This window comes from Azolla caroliniana, unplaced genomic scaffold (genome assembly GCF_043228905.1).
Source record: "Azolla caroliniana isolate FFs.n. ecotype wild unplaced genomic scaffold, voAzoCaro1.0.p SCAF_9, whole genome shotgun sequence".
NCBI classification, from domain to species: Eukaryota; Viridiplantae; Streptophyta; class Polypodiopsida; order Salviniales; family Salviniaceae; genus Azolla; species Azolla caroliniana.
In genome coordinates, this window is record NW_028230444.1 from 9,602,472 (window position 1) to 9,615,044 (window position 12,573).

Genomic DNA, 12,573 nt, shown 5'->3' on the forward strand with positions numbered 1-12,573 from the left:
TAAATAAATAATAATAATACTAATAATTAACTTGTAGTAGCTTAGTGGTTAAGACTTATAAGTATATGTAGAGAGGTTTAGAGTTTGAGTCTCTCTTTTTACAAATCAAGGAATATTATGCTCCCCTTCCATTTTTGTGATAAAGGAAATAAATAAAAAAAGCATGTAATGTTAAAATAAACTCCTCTTTCCTCTATAAGAGAGGAGGGATAGGGTTTATTTGGGGGTTGCCCATTTTGTCTTCTAGGGGTGTACCACTAGGGTTTCATCTTCTCCTCTTCATCTTGGGTTAGGGTTTTGTAGCCTCCCTTTCTCCTTATCCCTTTTTCCATCTTCTCCTCTTCTTCTAGGGTGAGGGTTTGAGAGCTTCTTCTTTCTCCTCAACATACTAGAGGACTTAGGTTTTTAGGGTTGTGAGTTTTGCATCTACTTGTGAGTTAGGGTTAGGGTTAGGGTTCCTTATATGACGACTTCTTCAACATCTCGATGGTGGTCAACTCGGTGGCCGGTTGCGGAAGGGAGGTTGTAGGGGCACGAGAGCTACTCTGAATCGAGGCAACATAGCCGTTGGAAGTAGTCGAGCTCGGAGCCCACTAGACTTGCCATCATCAGATTATTTTCAGCCCCTTGTGTGTTGATTAGCTGTTTTTGAATAATGATGAAACTATTTCTATGTAAAAGAATCACCTAAATCGTGGTATTTAACCTAACCATTGTACAAACCCTATTTTTTGCAACATAACTCTTGTATATTTTTGTCTACATTTCTCCCTAACCTCGTGCGTATTCTCCTTAAACATTTGCTAATCGTGGTGGCGAATCTCCCACTTCCTCACCCCTTGTGTCTCCTTGGTCCAAGGCCCCGACGGTCCCATTCGAGTGACACACGCATGAGAAACTTTGCAACATTAGTGAACCTGGCGTGAAAGAGCGGTAGGGGAGGACAAAGACGGATGAAGAAGAGATTACGTCGAAGCTGATGGTTGATTTCGTGTGGGCAAGGCGCAACGAAGGAAAGAAAGCAAAGGTTGACAACCTTTGGCCTCACCACATCACTTTTCTCTGGCACATGCTGGAGGATGTGCGGTTTGGTGGGGGTGGATGTCGTGGTGTGGCGTTTGCAATGTGAGAAAAACCGAGGTTCCATGCACACTACAAACGCCACACCACGACACCGGAAACCATTTATCCATTTGTCCAACACCTCGCCGGCTAGCGTGCCTAGTTGGTAAGATCCCTTGAATTCCCTCATAATCCAAAATGGTCTGGTCCACCGGAACTGCAGCTTCCCCGGCATCTTGCCCATCCGGGTCTGGAATACTAGCACTGGCTTGCCGATACCAAATTCTTTCTCGTTTCCTCGTATGTGCTGGTCCACAAAAGCTTTTCTCCTACGTTGTTCTAGCTCCAACTGTAACACACTGGCTATCCGGTGTTCTACTAGTTCGCACAATGTTGCTAATAAGATCTTTTCTGATTCCTTCTCTCTTAATTGTTCCCGGACCTATATTCATAAGCTGGGAATTTGGAACTCCATAGGCATAACTGCCTCCAATCCGAATGCCAATCGGAACGGTGTCATCCGGATACTTGTTTTGTAAGCCGTCCGGTATGCCCATAATGCGTTGTGTAGTTTCATGTCCCAGTCTGTATGGTTCTTATTGACGATCTTCCGGAGAATATTTTGGAGCGTTTTATTTGTGGACTTCCCCAATTTGTTCGCCTGGGGATAGTAAGGTGTGCTGCATTTATGCACTACTGCATAGAACATTGTAAGGCTTTCCACTACTTGCCCTAGGAAATGACCACCTTGGTCACTGATGAGCTAAATCAGGCATCTGTACCGGCACCATATGTATTCATATAAAAATTTCGCTGTTGATGCCGTGGTGTTATCCCTGAGCGCTTTAGCTTCTACCCATTTTGTGCAATAGTCGGCCGCGACGACGATGTACCGATTTCCTATTCGCATTGCCGAAGGCTTGAATGGCCCCAAGAAGTTCAATCCGCATTTTTGAAACGGTTCTAGTGGCAATACGAGTTGATGGGGCATCCACGCTTGTTTTGTGGGTTGACCCATCGTTTGGCAGAGATCACATTCTTTACAATACCAGATCAAGTCTTTAAGGGTTGTCCACTACCATAGCCCACTGTCTACCCCAGTGTGGATCTGTTAAGAATTAGGTAGTTAATTAAGGGTTAATTAGTACCTAATTATGTGATTAAACTAAGCAAAAGATTAAGTGATATATGTGTGTATGTGTGTGAGAGGAAGAGAGAGAGGAAGAGAGAGAGGAAGTTAACACTTATGAACAACACAAGTTGGGGGATGATTAACTCTATATTAAATTAGCATCATCAAATACAAAAATACCCACAATGAGGTATATATACATCTCATGTGCAAAGCTGCACATGTGCGAGTAGAATATAAGTACTAAGGTGTAAGTCCTATATTAAATGAACATGGGAGTGGAGGATCTATGATGTATCTCACTTAAGTACAAAATCCTATTTAAGGCTTTAAGGTCAACACACTAAGTAGATTCTATCTAGGTAACTACTAAGTTACGCGTGTTAACTAAATGACTAAACTAAGTTGAGCTTGATATCTCAACACGCCCCGTCAAGCTCAAGTGTGAGACGTCTGACATCCGGTTTTGCTTTCGGCGTTGTCCGACTTTCGATGTTGGCTTCTATGCGGCTTTCAACGTCGTTATTTTCGTGGAAATTTTGATTCCTCCCCCTCAAGCCTGTGATGAAGACTTGGGTCGATTGCTTCCACCCATCATGGGTCACAAGCCACTTATGTAGAGCTCTCGGGCTCTCGTTCGACCGCTACCTTCATCGTGAAGGCATAATGATGGGCCATGTACTCGTTGTTTTCCGCTTGCCGACGTGAGCGCCTTTTGTACTCCCGGTGTCTGCATGATGGGTACACCAAACTTACTTTCTAGTGAGGGAGCCGACACATCCGAATCACTGTTGTCGTGGTGATCGAATTCATATTCGGGCATCTTACCTTTACCTTTGTCCAAGGTCGTACTTGGTCGCGAAGCGATATGGTGGTTGATGATGAATATGTGCAAGATGAAATGGAAGATATGACAGAAAAAGTTGTTGATGGTGAAGTACCCACAAGGGAGTTGCAAGATGAAGAAGGTAACCTGGAAGTGATAGCTGGAGATTGGCTTTTGGAGATCAATGCGTGTAAGGAAGCATTGGTAAGAGCCAAGTTGCAATGTATGAAGGTGCTCGTGCAAGATTTGTGTTTTGGATTTGCATTGAGTAGCAACAAAGTTATGTGGGCATCAAATCTTCAACAACAATTTGATCAAGCGCCAAGAGAATTACTTGTAATGCATGATTGGAGTATCATGAACTTATCACCATCAAAGGATCCACCACAACTAATCAAATGTATAAAGGAGAAGGAATCATCTATCGACAATGGCAAACAAGAAGAGGAAAGCATAACAATTGATGAATCTTCGTGGGATAGGGAAAACAAATCATTCCACATGGTGTCTAAGGAGGAAGAAGAAGTCATTGAAGAGAAAAGTATTATCACCCTAAAGGGGAAAAAGAAGATGATTTCAAACGATGTCAAAGGAGAAGAGGATCTAAGGTTTATTTCTCTTCTTTTTAAGTTTCCAAAGTTATTCATAAATGACTATTCACATATAAGAGTAGAAGGCATCAAGCACCACATCAAGTTGGAGGATTTGAAGTTTGTCTTACCTATTGTTGTGGTTCCAAACAAGAAAGACATCAACTTCCAACCCTTGAACGATTCAACCAAACGAGATCTATTTTTGCTTCCTTTTTTAGATGAGATTATAGATGAAATGGTCAAACATACAAAACAAGGTAGTGCGGAGAATGTCACGTGCCAAGAAGGAATTCATGTGGAATCAAAGATCAAAGTAATTCAAAAGGTGACAACTCTGACAAGTCTCAAAGCTTTGAAGGTGTTTGTGCAAAAGGTTCGCTCGCTCAAAAGGTTTATTCATATGTTGACATGCTTACTTCTCTCAAGAGCTATGTATCGCATGACCCTACTTGTGTTTGGAAAGTTGATGAAGATATACTAATTGTTGTAACCTCTTTCTTTGTGTTGACAAGGAGAAAGATGGTGATGGCAATTGTCAATGTGTGTGTGTGTGTGTGTTTAGAAGTGTGAGGTTTTTCCTATCAACTAGCGGGGTTTTTTCTCACACAATAATTTGTTACATTCTGAAACGTGGAGAAAAGTAAAAGAAGAAAAAAGCGGGCCACCAAAATACAGTCTGAAACGAATGCTTATAACTCTTTCATTTTGAAGCCAAATATAATGTGCAAATATGGGTTAGAAATCTTATGAAGAGAGCTATCCATAGCTTTTTAAAGCTTGGAAGAGGGAGATATGACGATTTGAAGATCGTTGTGGCATAGATAAGAATAGGAGTCGATGAAAACTCTAAAAAAAGCATAAAAAAGAAAGCATAAAAAAGAAAGCAAGGGAAGCTTATCCAGTGGAAAACTTTATATAAAGGAAGAAGAGTAAGGTGGTATGAAAGAGTCTCCTTCTTGTGGTGTTTTTCTTGCCTATTCATGTAGTGCGTTTTTCTAGTGATCAATTTATCCTTGTAGGCTTGAGTTTATGTATCTTCTTTCTCTCTTACTTATACCACAATCATTCATTATCAATAAATCTCTGTTGTTTTGGATCTATATATCTTATTTCTCTCTTCTTTCTATCATCTCTCTATCAGTAATATTGGGGATCCAATCCTTTCATATCAGTGTAAGACCATGCAAATACATCTTGATACTCCGTGAGCAGGCGTATCAGGGCTGAGCGTTCGTCGGTTGGTAAGTTGTTAGCGATTTGTAGTGTACGTGGGTTCTCGTCGGAGCCGAGGTTCAGTGACTCGAGCGTTGATGCTTTGACTTGCTGGGAGATGGCGAGTTCTCATTCAAACGCGTCCCGAGCTTGTCGTAATTCTACGATAGTTGTGGAATCGGCCTTGTCTTGGGGAAGTGAATCTGCCATGACATCCTCATCCAGTGGTGTGCCGAAGCCCGAGATGGCGTCTATTTCGAAGAGGGGTATGATAGTGGGATGATCTTCCAGGAAGTCATCCACCTCATCGTCGGCTAACCCGTCGAGCATGTGTACCCCTTCTGCATATAAGGGTGTGGTGAGGCGTTCTTTTGTTATTACCCGTACCTTGGTCTTCCCCCATCGGAAAGAGATCATATTCTGCTGCCAATGTTGTTTAATATTTGCTGTGCGCAGCCAGGGTTGACCAAGCAGCATGGGGTAAGCGCCCGGAGCTCCGAGGCATAACATGACTGCCGAGATAGTGAACATGTGGCCGCCTAACGTGAAATCAAGGTGGCGGATTAACCCAATGGGGCGAACTGATCGCGTATCGGCAATCCGTAGCCAAAAGGGGCAACGTTCCCATTGGTTCAGGCCGAGCATGTGACGTTGGCCTCATTGATGACGTTCACGCCGGAGCCACCGTCGATTATGCATCCATAAAGGTCGCATCCTTTAATCATGATTTTCACGGCTGGATTCTGGGAATCCATGATGGGTGGGCCTATCCCTGGCTCTATCAAGTTAACAGGGGGTGCGACCGATTTGTCATTAGTCGTGAGCGTAGCCAAGGTCTCCCGAAAGCGTGGCATAAGCGATAAAAGCTTATGTAATGGCAGCGAGATCCTAGAACTGGTAAGGGCGTCCCATAGATGGTCATCTTCTACCGCGGTGGATGGTCTTGTGACTGTGGTTCTCCGATGGTCACGTCCCGCATCTCTGTGTGCATCCATTCCACGTTGCTTTTGTTAGCGGTGTCAATCCATTCCTTGGCTCCTTGTCGGATGTCATCTTGTACCTGCTATTGGATGCCCTGGGATTTGCTGCGTGTAGTGACGTGTTGAATGTCAGCCATAATAGTATTCATAGCCGGGGCCTTGCCGTAGTCCGTGGTTGGGCATTGGGTAGCGTAGTGGCCGGGTTGGTTACACTTAAAGCAAGTAACCGATGCTGAGTTACTGGTGTCACCGTGCTCCGTGTGTGGGAGAGGGTGGGAGAGGTTCCCAGCCGCTGGTGTAGGCGTGTTGGCCCGTGGCGCGTTATGGGGAAGAGAGTTGTGTGGTACGTGTGGAGGAGGGTCCCGACGACGATTGTTGTTATGCAGTCGCTGGTTGCGTGAATACCGTTGATCGTACCGGTCATCTCGGTCATTGTCATACCGATCATACTCGTCGTTTGCTGTATATTGGTCATCGTGGTATTGGTCACGACGGTCGTCTGATCTCCTGTGATTGTTGTGGCGGTAGTCTTCGTCATGGTGCTGGCGATCCGGGGATCGTGGTCGCTTGTTTGCCTGATGTTGGTATGACTGACGGTCGTCCTGCCGTGAGTATGTATTTCGAGGCTCGATCTGGCAAACCGGAGCCATCGTTGTACGGTTGAGCATGTTGTATTCGCAGTGTTCGGTCGTGTGGGATCGGGACTACCAGATTGGACAATGTGGTCGGTGAGGACACTCGAGAGCTAGATGGCCTGAGCCCGAGCAGGCTGTGCATTGGAGGGCCTGTCGGAAACGGTTGTCCTCCTGAGGAAGGGTTCTCTCTCTCTCTCTCTCTCTCTCTCTCTCTCTTTCAAAGCTCTCTGTAAGTTCACTCCGGCCATCGTTTTCTACGTTCTATAGCTCGTTGGAAAGCTCTTTGAGAGAGCTTTCTAAAGAATGTTCATTTACTGAATTCCGTTAACGTGGCGAGAAGTTATGAGCATTTTCATCCGCAGCCATCTTTGCCCCACGATTCCTCAAACGGAAGGTAGATTTTGAAGCCCTAAATCGAGTGAAAGGTATATTCTCTCTCCTTCCCTCTTTGTCTCTCTTTTCCCATACGGTTTGTCCCTACAATGGCAAATACTCGTAAAACCGCCGCAAAGTTTGGGGGTATGATTGATAATGAGCCGAGATCACCAACAAATCTTGATTCTAATGCAATGGACAAAATGCTTATGAGTCACTTGATTTCTCTTCAAGAAACCATAAACAAGCAAGGTGAAGAGATTAGGATGTTAATGAAAGAGAATACTAAGCTCCAAAGTGTTGTCATTGAGAATGAAAGTCTTAAACAAGTGGTTGCAAAACTTCAAGAAGAGATTCAAGAATGTAAAAGAGCTTCATTTGAAACAAATGAGCGCCTTAACAAGATTGAGTTAAAGGAAGCATTAAAAGAAGAAAAATTGGACACGATGAGGCGGGATGTAAGTGAGATGAAAAATGTATGTACAACGAAGTCATGGGCCGATGTATGTGGTGGGGATGTGTTATCAAACTCATCTAATATGCAGGTGATGCATCAAGAGAAGAATATAGAAAGCATAGATGTCCGAGAATTGAAAGAACGCGAACGACGATCAAAGAACATTGTCGTCCGTGGGATTAAAGAAGAGAGTATGGAAACACCCGCATCCCTTGGAAAGGCCATTGGTGAATTTTTTAGCATGCATTATGGGATGTCAGATGTGAATGTATATGGGGCACACCGAGTTGGGAAACATGGTGTTACTCGCTCCGGAGAAAGGCCTATTGTATGCACAATGACAGATGATACAAAGCGGCGGATCATACTCGAAAATAGTTGGGTATACCTCAAAGGTACACAATGCTTTGTGAGTGAAGATCGTACTATCTCACAACAAAATGCTCGTCGTAAAGCATATGAAGAAAGATTGAAAAACAAGGTTAAGGATGTGCCTAAAGATGGAAATGTAGGCAAATAGGGACACGTGATCTATGAGACTAACCCACGCCTTTTACGACTATGCTTTTGGAACTGCAATGGATACCCATGGAATGCGGGATTTGGCATAGAGGAGTTCACCAATGACTCGGATATCACACTTCTTGTTGAAACATGGGAGCATGATACTCAAAGGATTCAAGGTTTAGGAAACTATAATGTACACTCTTTGATATGGAAGAAAAATCCAAGACAAAGAAGAGGACAAGGAGGGGTGGCATGTTTGATTAAGAAGGAAATAGAGAAATATGTGTCAATCATAAAAAATGATGAAAATAAATGCTACATATGGCTCAAAATAGAAACACCTAATGATTTGCCCACTTTTGTTGTTGGATGTTACATTCCTCATCAAGATTCTAACTTTTATGCGTGTTTGGATAAAGATCAACCGTTTGCCAATCTAGAAGATGATATTGCTTATTTCAAATCCAAAGGGGAAGTTATTGTCTTTGGTGACATGAATGCTCGTACAAGAAGTTTCCAACTTGATTCACAAGAATCTTTCATGCCACATATCTCAAGGATGCAAGAGGATATGCAAATGTATAACCGCTCTTCTAGCGATGAAAAAGATCCGGACCAATTTGGGAAGTTACTCCTACAAATGTGCAATAGTACCGGATTGCTTATTGCAAATGGTATTTCCTTATGGCCCAACACTAATGGTTTTACATGTAGAAAATACAACGGAAATAGTGTGATTGATTATGTGCTACTTTCCGAAGGTATTTTGGATCGTATACATAAATTCTCACTTGGTGAATGGACACCGGAATCAGATCATAGGCCTTTATGTATTGATCTCAAATGTATGCATAGGTTTGATTGTGAGAAGGCTATTGAAGATAATAAACAACCGCACTTGAGCATGAACCTTAAGCGAGCACCCATGTATTCCAAGATGGTTGAGGATATGTTACAAATGACAAAGATACAACATGGTGCCACACTAGAATGCAAATGGGAAGTCATTCTCTCATGTACAAACAAATGTTTTTTGACCAACCGCACATCTTGGAAATGCACCAAGAAACTTAGGAAAAAATGGTTTGATAAAGAATGTCGTGAAGCTCGAAAGTGCCTTATGGTTTTGGATGTAGTTAAGGATAAAGAGAATTACCAAAAGCATTTGCATGAGTATAAAAGGCTTATTCAAAGAAAGAGAAGAATATGGGAAGTTACTCAACAATTTATCCAAACGCAAGAGAAAGCACATGCATGTGCTAAATTTTGGGGAAATCTAAAGGGAAAACGTGTTGAGAGTTATGGTGACTTAACTCTTCACGACTTGTCTATGCATTGTAAGAATTTATATGAGTTATCTCTTGCCGGAAAGATGATGTGTTATGGTTCTCTTTCACATATGCCTTCCTTCTTTACAATTGAAGATATATGCATAGGACTTAAGAAATTGGCCTCTCGAAAGGCAAGCGATCTTCAATGTATAAAGGCTGAAATGCTCAAATGGACGGGAAAGGAAGCACATATATGGATAAGAGATATGTTTAATGATGCATTGCAACATGGTATGCCGTACGATTGGACTACAAATTGGATCAAACCTTTACATAAAGGTGGAGATATAAATAATGTAAACAACTATCGAACCATCATGGTTGGCTCATTAATGGCAAAACTATTTGGATGTATAATGGAATCAAAGATAAGTGTATGGGTTGAAAAAAGTGGTAAGAGAGCTTATGGACAAGCTGGCTTTCGGAAACACCATAGCACCATTGATCACCTTATCACCCTTCGAGTATTAATGGAGGAAAGTCGCCTTAGAGGTAAAGGTTTATATTGTTGCTTTGTAGACTTCAAGAAAGCTTTTGATATGGTACCTCGTGAGCATCTTTGGAGGCGAATGGAAGAACTTGAGGTGCCAAGTGAATATATGCTTGCAATTTCCCGAATTTATGAGAAGGTTATATGTTGTGTGCGCATGAGAGATAAACTTTCAGATTTTTTCAAAAGCACTATTGGTGTTAAGCAAGGATGCCCACTCTCACCAACACTATTTGGTCTATGCATTGATGAATTGGAAGAAATGGTTACCAAGTTTGCAAAGGAAGAATGTGTTGAAGAAGTTGCCATTGGGAATGTTGTGATTATGCTTTTGCTATATGCAGATGATGTAGTGCTTTTTGCAAATACTTTAGGAGATGCACAAAAGCTTATGAAGGCATTGGAAAAATTTTGCATGCATACTAAATTAAGTGTCAATAGCTCTAAAACAAAGATTATGCTTGTGAAGAGCCAAAAAAGAGATAAACCATGCATTATGTACAACAATGAGCCACTTGAATGTGTGGAAAGCTTCAAATATCTTGGCCTTGAAGTTCCTTCAAATCATAGATGGAATGAATGTGCTACACGCCGCTTAGAGGCGGGCAAACGAGCATACTATGCATTTGAGAACACATGCAATCTTGGAGATATTAAGTGTTGGGTCCTCAAGAAATATCTTTTTGACACTTTGGTGACACCAGTTCTTCTCTATGGGGTGGAAGTATGGGGTGGTAGCATCCCTAAGTCTATGTGGAAAGAGTTTGAAAATGTCCAAAAGCATTTTCTTACCAAGTTTCTACAAGTTAAGAAACAAACGCCCTACACCCTCCTCCTCCTTGAGACGGGATCGCTTCCCATTGAGATGATGGCCATGGAAAGGGTTGTTGAATACATGCTTAAGGTTCAAAAAAGTCCCTCACATCGACTTCCTAGAATTGCGTGGGAAGCAAGCAAAAAGATCCAAAAGACGCATAAAAGCAAAATTTTGTGTTCCGGTTGGATGCAAGATATAGAAAAATGGTTTGGTAGATGGGATGCGAGACACTTGCTTCATGATGCATCATTAAATTCCTCTGTAAATGAGGCATTTTTGCAACGCCAATGTATCATGACATGGGACAAATGTGGAGGCTCACGCTTCACACATTATACTACACATGTTGCACCTAACTACAAAACCATATTCTTCGCGGAAAGGGGAAATCGTACACATCCATACATGTTAGAGCCCATACCGTTATCTGCCATTCGAACCATTGCTTCCATGCGACTTAGCTCACATGCATTGCGATGTGAAACAGGGCGTTGGGGTACAAGTGATGAGAGTGGTCGGCTATGCACACTTTGCCCTAAACAAGTTCGCGAGTCTGAGTATCACACTTTGATACAATGCTTTGCCTTTGATCATATTCGACCATGCTTTCCACATCTCTTCGATCGAGCCCAATCTTTGCATGAATTCCTCTCACAACCACAATGTGCACTCTCGATTGCAACATTCATTGGTAAAGTTCTTGAACATCGAGAGCCACTACTCACTTTCACACGTATCACGTGAAATGTAATATTTTTGGTCTCATAGGTCATATTTGATCTCCGAAGACGATAATATAATCTATCTATCTATCTATCTATCTATCTTTACAAAGAGCCCATGGAGAAAGCTGTGTTATGCTGTGTCCGATCGATGGCCAGGACGCGTGTGATGACTTGCTTGATTGTTTGGTTAGAGATATTGGTAAGTGCGAGAGTCGTCCGTAGAGGCTCCCGTAGGCTGAACAGGAAGGTATCCGGAATGTGATGAGCGAAGACATCGTCGGCCAGTTGTCGGTAGAGATCCTGAAACCGGATCATGAACTGGGGGACCGTCTCGTGAGATTCTTGGCTCATGGAAAAGAACTATCGGAGTAGTTCGCGCTTTGGTACTTCGCGGTGAAATAATTCTAGAAACTTTGTTTGGACGTCCTGGAACATTGTGACCTCCCCCATGTCGAGGCGGGAGTACCATCGAGCAACCGGGCCATCGAGGGATAGAGCAAATTCCGCGATTTTGGAGGACTCGATCTCGGCAGCCAATAACCGCTGCGTCGAGTGGTTGGTCTGCCATGTGGACACGAAAGCACGGGTGTGCGATTCCGCGTCGGGGCCGTCTGTATATCGTGGGTAAGGGTAAGGCATGGTGTCGAGATCCGGTTCTTCAGTAAAGCCGGAAAAGGGTTAGGGTCCAGTTGGGTGACCTCTAGAGGGCTTGGCGGGGAGGTCAGTGCGGAATCAACTTGCGACTGGGTATCGGGTGGCAAGGATTGCAACCGGTGAGCCTCCGATAGTTCTTGGAAAGATTGATCAGTGACCGCCGAGTCGGATGTGCCTTTGACTGGCTCAGGGTGTCGGGTAGGTGGCCGAGACCGCGTGATGTGATTGGGCGCCGTGATGGCGGCTGAGGTTTACCTCCTACGTAGTTTGCTGTGACCTTACAACTGTAACCAGGCATGCCAAATTGTGTTAACCGTTTCTGGGGGAAACACCTTCGATGAGCCCACAGGCTATCGGTATCAAGGGGTTGTGTTACATGGAAGCCTCTTCTACACTTAGAAGACGATATGAGAACGAGGAGCGTACACGGGCTACAACCCGTTAGGCATAGACGTAGCTCGGTTGCGAGTACCGGGGAGAATACACAGATGAAGGAACAGTAAGAGCGAGATTTATATTAAATGAGAAACTCACAATGATTATAGTACACGGCTCTCGGCCGGAAACAGTTTGTGCAGAGCTCGGTGCTACGATAGTAATCTTGCTAAAATAATTTATATATGCCCCCCTTGAGGTATGCAGATCTCGGTTTATATAGTTTTCTTCCTTAGATAGAGCTGAGCCATTGGCTGATTGAGAGGGCTAAAAACTCGACTATTTCTAGTTCTACCTATTCCCTCACCTACTTTTCTACCTACCGGCGAGTTTACATATTAT